Below are 11,533 nucleotides of genomic sequence, written 5' to 3'. Positions count from 1 at the left end.
TCCTAATCAATTTCCAAGTCCAACATGTATAATCTAATTACTTAATAAAATATGGCTCGCAAATTCAGATTTTGCATTCTATAATAATCCATGAATTTGAGCTAAAACTATTGTAGAAAATCACGATTATACATTTGACTAATAATACTTAGTGAGTAAACGATGTAACCCACCTAAAATGCTAATCCCTGGCAGCGTAACCTCCACAGCTGCAGCACCACCTGCTGGTCATCTACACCTCCAAATCCGGAGTCGAGCTAACACACGCTCTACAAAGCACAAATCACCGTTTCAGTCCCAAATTCGCAACAGTCAGGTACAGCACGGATTCGACCAATCTAACCTCAACGAAATCTGGCAAGTAAGGGCTTCATGGATTCCTCTCGAAGTCACGATGCAACGGCAGCAACCGTAGGTTCGAACGGCTCTGCGATGCGACGTCGACGGCGAAATCGGCTCCGCGGCGGCGTCCCTCGCGTGCTTCCTTGGTACGGCCGAACGAAAGAGAAAAGGAGAGAAGAGAGGAGATAAACTCCTCTCTCTCTCTTCCCTGCATGCATAAAAGAGGGGGGGGAGGTGATGCCACATGGCATTACACATACTCACACATGTGCACTCACACACACACACACACGTACCCTCACACACACACTTATATATATATACTAAGTGTAGGGATACTAGTATACTACATCCTCCCCCACTACAAAAAGTTTCGTCCGCGAAACTGAACGTACCTCTACTCAAGCATCAAACAAGTAGGGATAGGCTTCCCTCATCACCGTCTCAGACTCCCAAGTCGCCTCCCGCTCATCATGATTACTCCACTGCACTTTCACATACGGGATGACCCGGTTGCGCAATTCTTTCGTCTCCCGAGCAAGAATCCGCAACGGTCGCTCCTCGTATCTCAGATCCTCGCCAATCTCAAGTGGAGTGAAGTCAATCACGTGAGAGGGATCAAAGACGTACCTCCTCAATGCTGAGACGTGGAAAATATCATGGATGCCAGCAAGTCGCGGGGGAAGAGCTATCCTGTAAGCCACCGGTCCGATACGCTCCAATACCTCGAAAGGGCCAACAAACCGTGGACTAAGCTTTCCACGTACTCCAAATCTGCGTATCCCTCGGGACGGCGAGACTTTGAGGAAAACATGATCTCCAACCTGAAACTCCAAGTCTCGTCTCCTGGTATCGGCGTAGCTCCTCTGTCGGCTCTGTGCTGTCAAAAGGTGTCGTCGAACGACTCTCACCTTTTCCTCAGCCTCAAGTAGAATCTCCGGCCCAAGTGTCCTCCGCTCACCCACATCACTCCAAAACAGGGGGGATCGACATCTGCGCCCATACAACGCCTCAAACGGAGCCATCTGGATGCTCGCTTGATAGCTGTTGTTGTACGCAAACTCAACCAGTCTCAAATGTCGATACCACCCTCCTCCAAAGTCCAGGACACATGCCCTCAGCATGTCCTCTAGAGTCTGTATGGTCCGCTCTGACTGACCATCTGTCTGTGGGTGGAACGCCGTGCTAAAATGCAGCTGTGTACCCAAGGCTGTCTGCAAACTCCTCCAAAACTGGGATACAAACCTCGGGTCTCTGTCTGATACAATCGACACTGGCACGCCGTGCAGCCTAACAATCTCATCCAAGTATAGCTGCGCAAGTCTCTCCCTGGACCAGGTAGTATGAACCGGTAGGAAGTGAGCAGACTTGGTCAGTCTGTCCACTATCACCCAAATCGCATCATAGCCACCCTGCGCTCTAGGCAATCCAACGACGAAGTCTATCGTGATGTGCTCCCACTTCCACTCGGGAACTGGCAGACTCTGAAGCTTGCCAGCAGGCACCTGATGCTCGGCCTTTACCTGTTGACAAGTCAGACACTGAGCCACAAATCTACCAATGTCCCTCTTCATTCCATTCCACCAAAACTGAGCCTTTAAATCCTTATACATTTTGGTTCCACCGGGGTGAACCGTATAAGGTGAACAGTGAGCCTCTCTCAAGATGTCCTCTCGGATCTCTGAATCCATAGGTACACACAGTCGGTCCCTGTACTGCAGTACTCCCGAACTGTCCACAACAAAGCCCTCGGCCTGTCCCCTCTCAAGCTGCTCTCGAATCCTCGACAAGTGTGGATCCCCATTCTGTTTCTCTCGAATCCTGTCCAACAGAGTGGGCTGTAAGATCATAGACGTCAATCTCGCAGTAAACCCAGGAGACACTACCTCGAGTCCCAGCCGTCTCAGCTCCTCGAGTAACGGTCTCTGCCGAGTGATCAACATACTCAAGCTCTGCACTGCCTTCCTGCTCAACGCATCTGCCACCACATTCGCCTTGCCGGGATGATACTGGATACTGATGTCATAATCCTTCAGCAACTCCAACCACCGGCGCTGTCTCAAATTCAACTCCTTTTGGGTGAACAGATACTTGAGACTTTTATGATCAGTAAAAATCTCGCAGTGCTCGCCGTACAAGTAATGCCGCCAGAGCTTCAAAGCAAAAACCACCGCGGCAAGCTCCAAGTCATGCGTAGGGTAATTCTTCTCATAATCCTTTAACTGCCGTGAAGCATAAGCAATCACCCTACCATGCTGCATCAGCACGCAACCAAGTCCACTGTGCGATGCATCACTATAGATCACGAATCCATCCCCCATCACCGGAAGGGCAAGGATAGGAGCCGACGTCAACCTCAGTCTCAACTCGTCAAAGCTCCTCTGACAGTCGTCGCTCCAGACAAAACGAATCCCCTTCCGCGTCAAGCGTGTGAGGGGTGTGGAAAGCTTCGCAAAGCCTTCCACAAACCGACGGTAATATCCTGCCAGTCCCAGGAAGCTCCGTACCTCAGTAACCGTCGTCGGTCTAGGCCAATCTCGAATCGCCTCAATCTTCTTCGGGTCCACTGCTACGCCCTCAGCTGAAATCACGTGGCCCAAGAAAGCAACCTCCCGTAGCCAGAACTCGCACTTCTTTAACTTGGCATACAACTTCTTCTCGCGCAGAAGCTGTAGCACAATCCTCAAGTGCTCCTCATGCTCAGCATCACTCCGGGAGTAAATCAGGATATCGTCGATGAAGACTACCACAAACCTATCCAAGAACGGCTTGAACACTCTGTTCATCAAATCCATGAATGCGGCAGGGGCATTCGTCAATCCAAAAGGCATCACTGTGAACTCATAATGCCCGTACCGAGTCCGAAAAGCCGTCTTGGGAACATCCTCGGCCCTCACCCTCAGCTGGTGGTAACCTGACTGGAGATCAATCTTCGAGAAGACATAAGATCCTTGCAACTGATCGAACAAATCATCAATGCGCGGCAAGGGATACTTATTCTTGATGGTCACTTTATTCAGCTCCCGGTAATCCACACATAACCTGAGCGAACCATCCTTCTTCTTTACAAATAGCACTGGCGCTCCCCAAGGCGATACACTGGGTCTCACAAACCCTTTATCCATCAAATCCTGAAGCTGTGCCTTTAGCTCTCTCAGCTCTGCCGGCGCCATCCGATAAGGTACCTTTGAGATTGGTGCAGTTCCAGGAACTACATCAATCACAAACTCAATCTCCCTCTCCGGCGGCAACGTCGTCAACTCAGGGGGAAATACATCCGGAAACTCGCGGACTACAGGGATATCCTCGAGTTCCGGCACCGCCGTAGGTACCTCCACAACTGTCGCTAGGAAAGCGATACACCCACTACTCAGCATCTGTCGAGCCCTCGCAGAAGATATCCAGGTGGCGAATAGCGTGCTCCTGCAGCCTCTGAAAGTGAACTCCTCCTGGCCTGGCTCACGGAACGTCACCGTCCTCGCTCCACAGTCGATCGTAGCATAGTACCGCGCCAGCCAATCCATACCGAGCACGACGTCGAAGTCCTGCAGCTGCCCTAACACCAACAGGTCTGCGGGCATGACCCACGAGTCCAACTGCACCGGACACGACCAACAACACTCTGCAACCTTTAAAACATGGTCCGGAATCTGCACCTCTCGTGCCTGTGACAATGCCCCTAACTCTAGACCATGCAACAATGCAAATGCTCGGCTAACAAAGGAATGCGATGCACCAGTATCAAAAAGAGTGCGAACTCTAATGCCAGAAATCAAAGTGATACCTGCCACCACTCGGTCGGCTGCTGAAGAGTCCTCCACCTGAGTTGCATAAACTCTGCCACTCGGAGCCTGCTGTCGCCGCTCACCCTGTCGCGGCACGGATGATCTATCCTCCTGGCGGTAACTCGGTGCTGCTCTGAATGACTGCTGAGGTGCTGGTGGAGCTGAAGCTGACGATGGTGCTGGAGATGCTGCTCGAGGACAAGCTGCCCTCATGTGTCCCGGCTGACCACACCCGTAGCACCGGCCCTCCCTCTGCTCGCACTGTCTGGGCCAGTGTGGTCCTCCGCAGATCACACACTGCGGCGCCCTCTCAGGCTGTCCTCTCTGACGGGAGTCTCTGGATCGCTGACGTCCCGAGAACCCACGACCCTGAGAACGCGATCGTGGAGGTCTCGGCGGACGCCTGCTACTCGACTGGCCTCCGTCGTCTGGAGCTGGGCGCTTCCTGTCCTGACTCTGTCCCGGCCCCTGAGCCCTCTCTCGCAGTGACACCTCTCCTCTCTCCTCCCATAGTGCCTGCTCAATGGACGCGTCCAAAGTCCTCGACCTCTGCGCCCTAACGAACCTGAATAGGTCGGGTCTCAAACCCTGCTCGAACAAGTAGACCCTATGTGCCTCGTCTCTGGCCACGAACGGAACACAGTTCAGGAGTCTAGTAAACTCCCGAACATACTCCTGAACTGTCCGCTCGCCCTGCTGGAGCCTCTTCAAATCCTCCTCAATCTTCTGTTTCATGCTGTTGGGAAAATACATCCCATACAGCATTCCACAGAACTCATCCCAGCTCAGCTGCGCTGCCTCCAGTCTCTGGTCTCGCCTCACTCTCCGCCACCAGTCACGTGCATCACCTGACAAACAGTGTACTCCCAAAGGTACCTGCTCCCCCTCTGGAACGTACAGATCCTCGAATAACCTCTCCATAGCACTGACCCAACCCTCAACAACCCAGGCCTCAGTGCCTCTACCATCGAAGATCGGTGGATCAAATCGGCGGAAACGAGCTAACCTCTCCATCCACCGCTCCTGCTCGGCCTCAGTCAATGGTACAGGCCCCCTGGCAGGCGCAACTGGCGCTATAGGAATCTCCACCGGTGGGGGCATAGCTGCGGCGGGAGCTGACGCTGGAGTAGTCGGGGGTGGAACAGTCTGCTCTGGTACACTCGGTGCTGAACTCGGTGACTGAGCTATCCTCTCACACAACCTCTGCAACAACTCCCCCTGCTGCCTCGTCACCTCAGTCAGGGCAGCCAACTGTGCACTCAGATCAGGGGGTGCGCTAGCCTCAGGTCGCGCACTCGGCTCCACAACAGGGGGTGCACTCGCCTCCGGTCTGTCCCTCTGCTCCTGCCGAGCACTCTGCTCCATCTGCTCAGATCTCTCAGAAGGTCCCGCACGATCCCGCAACGACGGTCGACCTCGGCGACGATACATAGCTGAAAGGAACAAATCGGGGTCAGATATAACATAACACTCTCGACCCAATCAACGAAAGTCTGGAAGGCGGTGCCTGTTTCCCTCCAAAATTATGTCGTCTGCAGCCAACATAATTTTTCAGGCCAAACAGGTACTCCTTCAATCACTCACCCCATTCGAGGAGGAGTTAGAACAAACAATCATTGACTTTCGTAATTAAATTACGCCTCTCGCGTCTTGCTTTCCTAAGGTTTGCCAAACTTAGGTTTCCTAGGTCCCAACGACCTATAGCAAAGCTCTGATACCAACTTAATCTGTCACGCCCCGGATGTCTCGTTCCCCGGGCACGCCGACAAATCCGCCGTATACAAGGAATTTCCCCTGTATACGAAGCGTCAAAAGTACCTGTAAATATACAATACTACAAACAGTAGCATAGAGCTGCTCAATATACAAAGCTAAACAACTGAGTTTCATATACATAGTCCAAATCCAAAATACAAAGCTACTCGCACCGGCGAGTTAAACAACTATGTACATAAACTCTAAAATAGCAACTACCTGCAGTAGGGGGGTGCCTCTAGCTCTGTCAGTCGGGTAGGGCTCTACCTCGCGACGCCCTTGCCTCGATCCTGATCCGCGGAAGGCGCAGTAGCCGAAACCTGTGGCTCTGCAAAACATAGGTAACAACTGGGCGTGAGAACTACTGTAAAAACAAGTAGTCCTCAGTGGGTACCGCCCAAAACGACATCGGTCACCCACTAAGTCTACAGAAGGGAGCAAGGATAGAAGGAAAAGCAGGAAGTACACTCTATCGCTATCATCCACTACACTATCATGCTCTACATTAACCGACTGTAGGAAATGTCAAATCTGACCCAATCCAATTGGGACTGTAAACATACCCGTCCCTGGGACTGTGAACACACCCGTCCCTGCCCCGTTGCGACTATCAGGCTCTATCCACACTAGCTGGTCTGTGGAGAGCAAGTCCAACTGGCATGAGCGACACCAACGCAAAAGCACAAGCCTGACTCCGGAGTGGCACTCGTGGGCGCTACCCAACCGAGTATGCAGCGTATCTCTGTCGAGCTCAATCAGGCTCCAACTATCCAAAGTCAAGTAATCGACTCAAACTGGCCTAACAACCAACAGGTAACGTGCCCTCGGCACAGTCTGACGCCAAAAAGGCGATACGGGTCCACCGTCAACTCTGACGGCACCCAACAGTCCGGAACAACCTGAACGACCCTGTAAAAATCCACTCGGCGAACCAGCACGAGTGTAAATACATTCTAAACTACCTGGAGTACTCGTCTCGAAGAAACTGAGACAGTACAATTTTCTGACGGCTCCTAGAGCTAAATCAGGTAGTTAAAACTGATGACAGGTCCAAATCGCAAGTTTTCTCCTAATTCAATTTCCAAGTCCACATTGTATAATCTAATTACTTAATAAAATATGCTCGCAAATTCAGATTTTGCATTCTAATAATAATCCATGAATTTGAGCTAAACTATTGTAGAAATCACGATTTATCCATGATTGGCTACAGTCAGGTACTTCACGGATTCGAACCGATGTAACCTCACCTAAATCTGGTAATTCCGTGGCTTCCTGTATTCCTCTCGCAGTCCTGCATCCAGCGACTCTAGCCTGGTCGATCTCCGACGCTCCTACTTCGGGAGTACGAGCTGAAACGCCAACGGTCTACGCTGGACATCTGCAGGGTTTGCAGCTCGCTCGAAATTCGCAACAGTTTGGTACTTAGGACGGAATTCTATGGAATACTCACCTCGACGGCGACTAGCACTGGCGCGACGTCAAGGGCTTCGTGGATTCACTCTCGCCCGGCCTCCTCACGATGCAACGGCAGCAACCGTAGGTTCGAACGGCTCTGCGGTGCGACGTCGACGGCGAAATCGGCTCCGCGGCGGCGTCCCTCGCGTGCTTCCTTGGTACGGCCGAACGAAAGAGAAAAGGAGAGAAGAGAGGAGATAAACTCCTCTCTCTCTCTTCCCTGCATGCATAAAAGAGGGGGGGGGAGGTGATGCCACATGGCATTACACATACTCACACATGTGCACTCACACACACACACACACGTACCCTCACACACACACTTATATATATATACTAAGTGTAGGGATACTAGTATACTACAAGTATCTTGATTGCTTTTAATCAAATACAAGCATATTACAACTACATTCATTCTTTTCTTTCATTTATACATCACATGATCATCATTCTTCAAAACATAAGTCTTTTACATTATTTATACATTTTTTACAACTTTATTCATCATATACAAAAGATGATAATAACAGACTATGAACTATACTCGGGTAGTCGCTATTTAGGGCGCGATACCCTTGCCACGGTTCTCAATCGCATCGCTTGGCCCCGGGGTGAGAACTACAAGAAAGTTCCCAGTGGGTTCGGCTGCCGACCCCGCCGACTTTTCCACTAAGTCTAAACAGGCATATGTAGAAGAAACAGATAGATAGGTAACCATGCTAAACAAATGCAGCTACTATGCCTGGACAAGAATGCTAACATATCTGATGCTCATGATGCATGCCGATTGCCATTCTCAATACCCAATCCTCTCGGCTAACCCATAGGTTTCGCCCCAAAACTCACCAACCAAATCCCTACTATCGGAGAGATACCCGCTACAACCCGACGGGACCGTCTTCTGGGAAGATACCTGCTACAACCCAGTGATGACTACTCCGGAGCTCATCGCTTGAGGGGGAGCGACTGCCCTTAAGCCAAGACTTACAGGTAAGTATGATCCAATCCACAACTATAAGGATGTCATGTTCACAAATGCCACAATACACAATGTGTTCTATTCTCTCGCATTCAATGCCACAAAATGCTATATCAATCACATGTCATAATGTCACCATGTTCTCTCCTCGACTAGTTCATGTCACAATTCATACATCTATAGGGTTTACAATTGCTCAATATCTCATTCTCAACTCATATACATCTTTATACAAAAAGCATGCAAGAGATATACACATACACATGCATTCTCATTAACCCTACAATGCATGAATCCTAATATACACATACATGCTCAATGGTGACTTTAGATATAAAGAAAAATCCGATGATTTCGGAAAGCACCACCCACCTCATAGGGTCACTAAGATGCTAGAATCCAAGTTCCACAATTTTTACTCGCCACTTTCTCATGACCCTCAGCAAACGAAGCCGAAATGAGATTTTTCTTCAATATCTTAGCGTAGACTTAACGGAATCCCGATCCGAGTTTTCCAGCGCGTCGGTTTTCGCTCCAATTAGGGCTACAAGAGATCAAACCCTAGTTAGATCTCATACTTAGCAAAACCCTAATTTGACCTTTAGGGTTTCCAATAACTCAACATATCCACAAATTCATGGATAAACATGAGGTAATCTACCATAATAGCTTCTAAATACAACTACTAGAAGAAATTAACCCAAACCCTAACTTTAGACCATAAGAACTCACCTTAAGTTCAAACTTTCTCCAAAACCTCTTACACAAGAGCTAGCTTCTTCCTCAAGCATGCTTTTTCTCCACCAAACCCTTCTCTTGGACCAAACCCTAGTGAGAGAAGGAGAGAGAAAGAGTCTTAGAGAGAGAAAGAGCTTTTCTATTTACTTGTTGGAGGTGTGGGGAAATAAAAGGGAAACCTCAAACCCCTCTTCATATAACACTTCCCATAACACAATTACACCTAGGCCCCTCTCAAATAACAGAGTTGGACCAACCGAGCAATTTGCGTGTACGGGGTCCGGACCTTGCACTCATGGTCCGGACCCCGAGAGCATTTCCAGCACGAATTGAGTTGGAAATTTTCCAGCTTACTCTCCAAGGTCCCAACACTCATGATTTACACTCCGGAACACTCGGAATGATTAACAAACCACTCTAACTAGTCCCATTCCACACTTTGGTCAATTTGACTGAAGTTCGATGCTACCTACCGAAGTTTCGGTATATTACACTCGTCTACCAGAAGGAAGCTTCTAGTGCACCAATCTCAGTGGATGCACCACCGTCCCCATGATGATCCATTGATTGGGAGCCTTTAGGAATTAACGACCAATGATATATGCCCCAAATTCTCAACTCTTGAGAATATATACCATCATCTTGTTAATCTTTGGATGATTCACGGACATAACAACATAAATGGAATAAAAATAACTCAATATATCTATATATATTAAATAAATATTCAGTACAATCATACAACCACTAGTATAATGTATATCAGCTGATTGACTATTAGGGCGTACTACCAACAATGATCTCACGGTTTGTAGCTGTGCTTTGATGCTGCCTCATCTCTCCCAAATACAAGAAATGGCCTCAGCTTCTCAGCTTCTCCTGCCAATCTTGCTTCGAAACGTGGGCTACTGCATCGCCATTGAATCGAGTTGAAGCCCCTCAGGTGAGTAGAGATGTTGTTCGAAAAGGCTTCGTGTGGGAGAACATTGGTTATAGATTAACTTTTCTAATATTTTTTTTGATCTTGACATCATTTAAAGAAAAACCTGAAGAGGGCGGCGAGACTACTGCGCAGACTGATCTCCGTCCCAACATCGGGGGAGAGATGGCAGTATAAGTGGTGTAGTGAGTTTGTGTTCACTAAGGGAGAGTTTTAGCTAGCAAATTTAGTAGTTGAAGATAAAGAGAAGAATGCAGAGGTCCCCGTTAGCCTCTCTATTCAGAAGGTAATTAATCTCACTTTATAATTATGACATTCTAATAGTCTCATATCGAATAATGTAAGAAAATGTGAGTGACTTACATGTGACGGACACACTAGATTTAGGCCCAACGAGTTATTAATTTTAATGGATTGGGTCGATACAATAATGTTTTAGATAATAATATTTTCTATCTAAAACAATCACCCAAAGCACACATTTAACTTTTTTTTTTTCAGCATGCTGGCTTTGGATTCTCAGTAGATGGCCGAATTGTGACTTCCTTCAGTAGGAAATGCAGCTATTGCTTTCCATCGTACTGCAAGTTTTCAAAAGAAATAACAGCTTATACATCAAGTCCTCGCCAAAAGAAATTGAAGCTTCCTCTAACACACTAAAAACGAAAAAGAAAATGAAAAAGAAAATGAATGCTCACTTTTAAATTCACCTTTTTTGGGGGGTTTCAGAAAACTACGTTGGGTCTCACTGTTGTGGCCACGGTAGAAGCTACGGACTTTAGATCATACTAGTTTAGGGCACGCGTTTCGCGGCTAATCAGTATCGGCAACCTAAAATCTTAGTTTGATTTTCGATTTAAAATTTAAATTTAAAATTTGATTTTATAGTTGAATTTTAAACTATCATTCATATTTAAAATTCAAAATTGATAAATTTCAAATAAACATCTTTCAGACTTAGATTTTAAATATTATTTTTAACTTTTAAATATCAAATATCAAATTTAAAATTTTTGGTTTCAAAATTAGATTTTATATTTTAAATTTTAAAATTCAAAATTTGAATATAAAATGTAAATTTAAAATTTAGGAACTGAAATTTAAAGTTTAAAAATGTAAAATTATAAAATTTAGTTTTAGTAATTAAGATAAAATATAAAATTTTTAAATTTTAAGTTTTAAATTTTAAATTTCAAATTGCAATATTTTAAAAATTAAATTATAAATTGAATTTAAAAATTTTAAATATTAAATTTTGAATATTTTTAAATTTAGTTTTAGTAATTAAGATAAAATATAAAATATTTAAATTTTAAGTTTTAACTTTTAAATTTTAATTTTCAAAATTTTAAATATTAAAGTATAAATTGAATTAAAAAATTTAAATATTAAATTTCAAATATTAAAATTTCAACTTCAAATTTTAAGATTTAAATTTTAAACTTCAATAGTTTATATTTTAAATTTAAATTTAAATTTTAAATAATAAAATATTTTAAAATTTAAATATTTAATTATTTATTTCGATTTTTCTTC

Source organism: Ananas comosus, linkage group 22 (genome assembly GCF_001540865.1).
Source record: "Ananas comosus cultivar F153 linkage group 22, ASM154086v1, whole genome shotgun sequence".
Classification (NCBI taxonomy): domain Eukaryota; kingdom Viridiplantae; phylum Streptophyta; class Magnoliopsida; order Poales; family Bromeliaceae; genus Ananas; species Ananas comosus.
The sequence above is the reverse complement of the archived record's forward strand: the minus strand, read 5'-3'. Positions refer to the sequence as shown.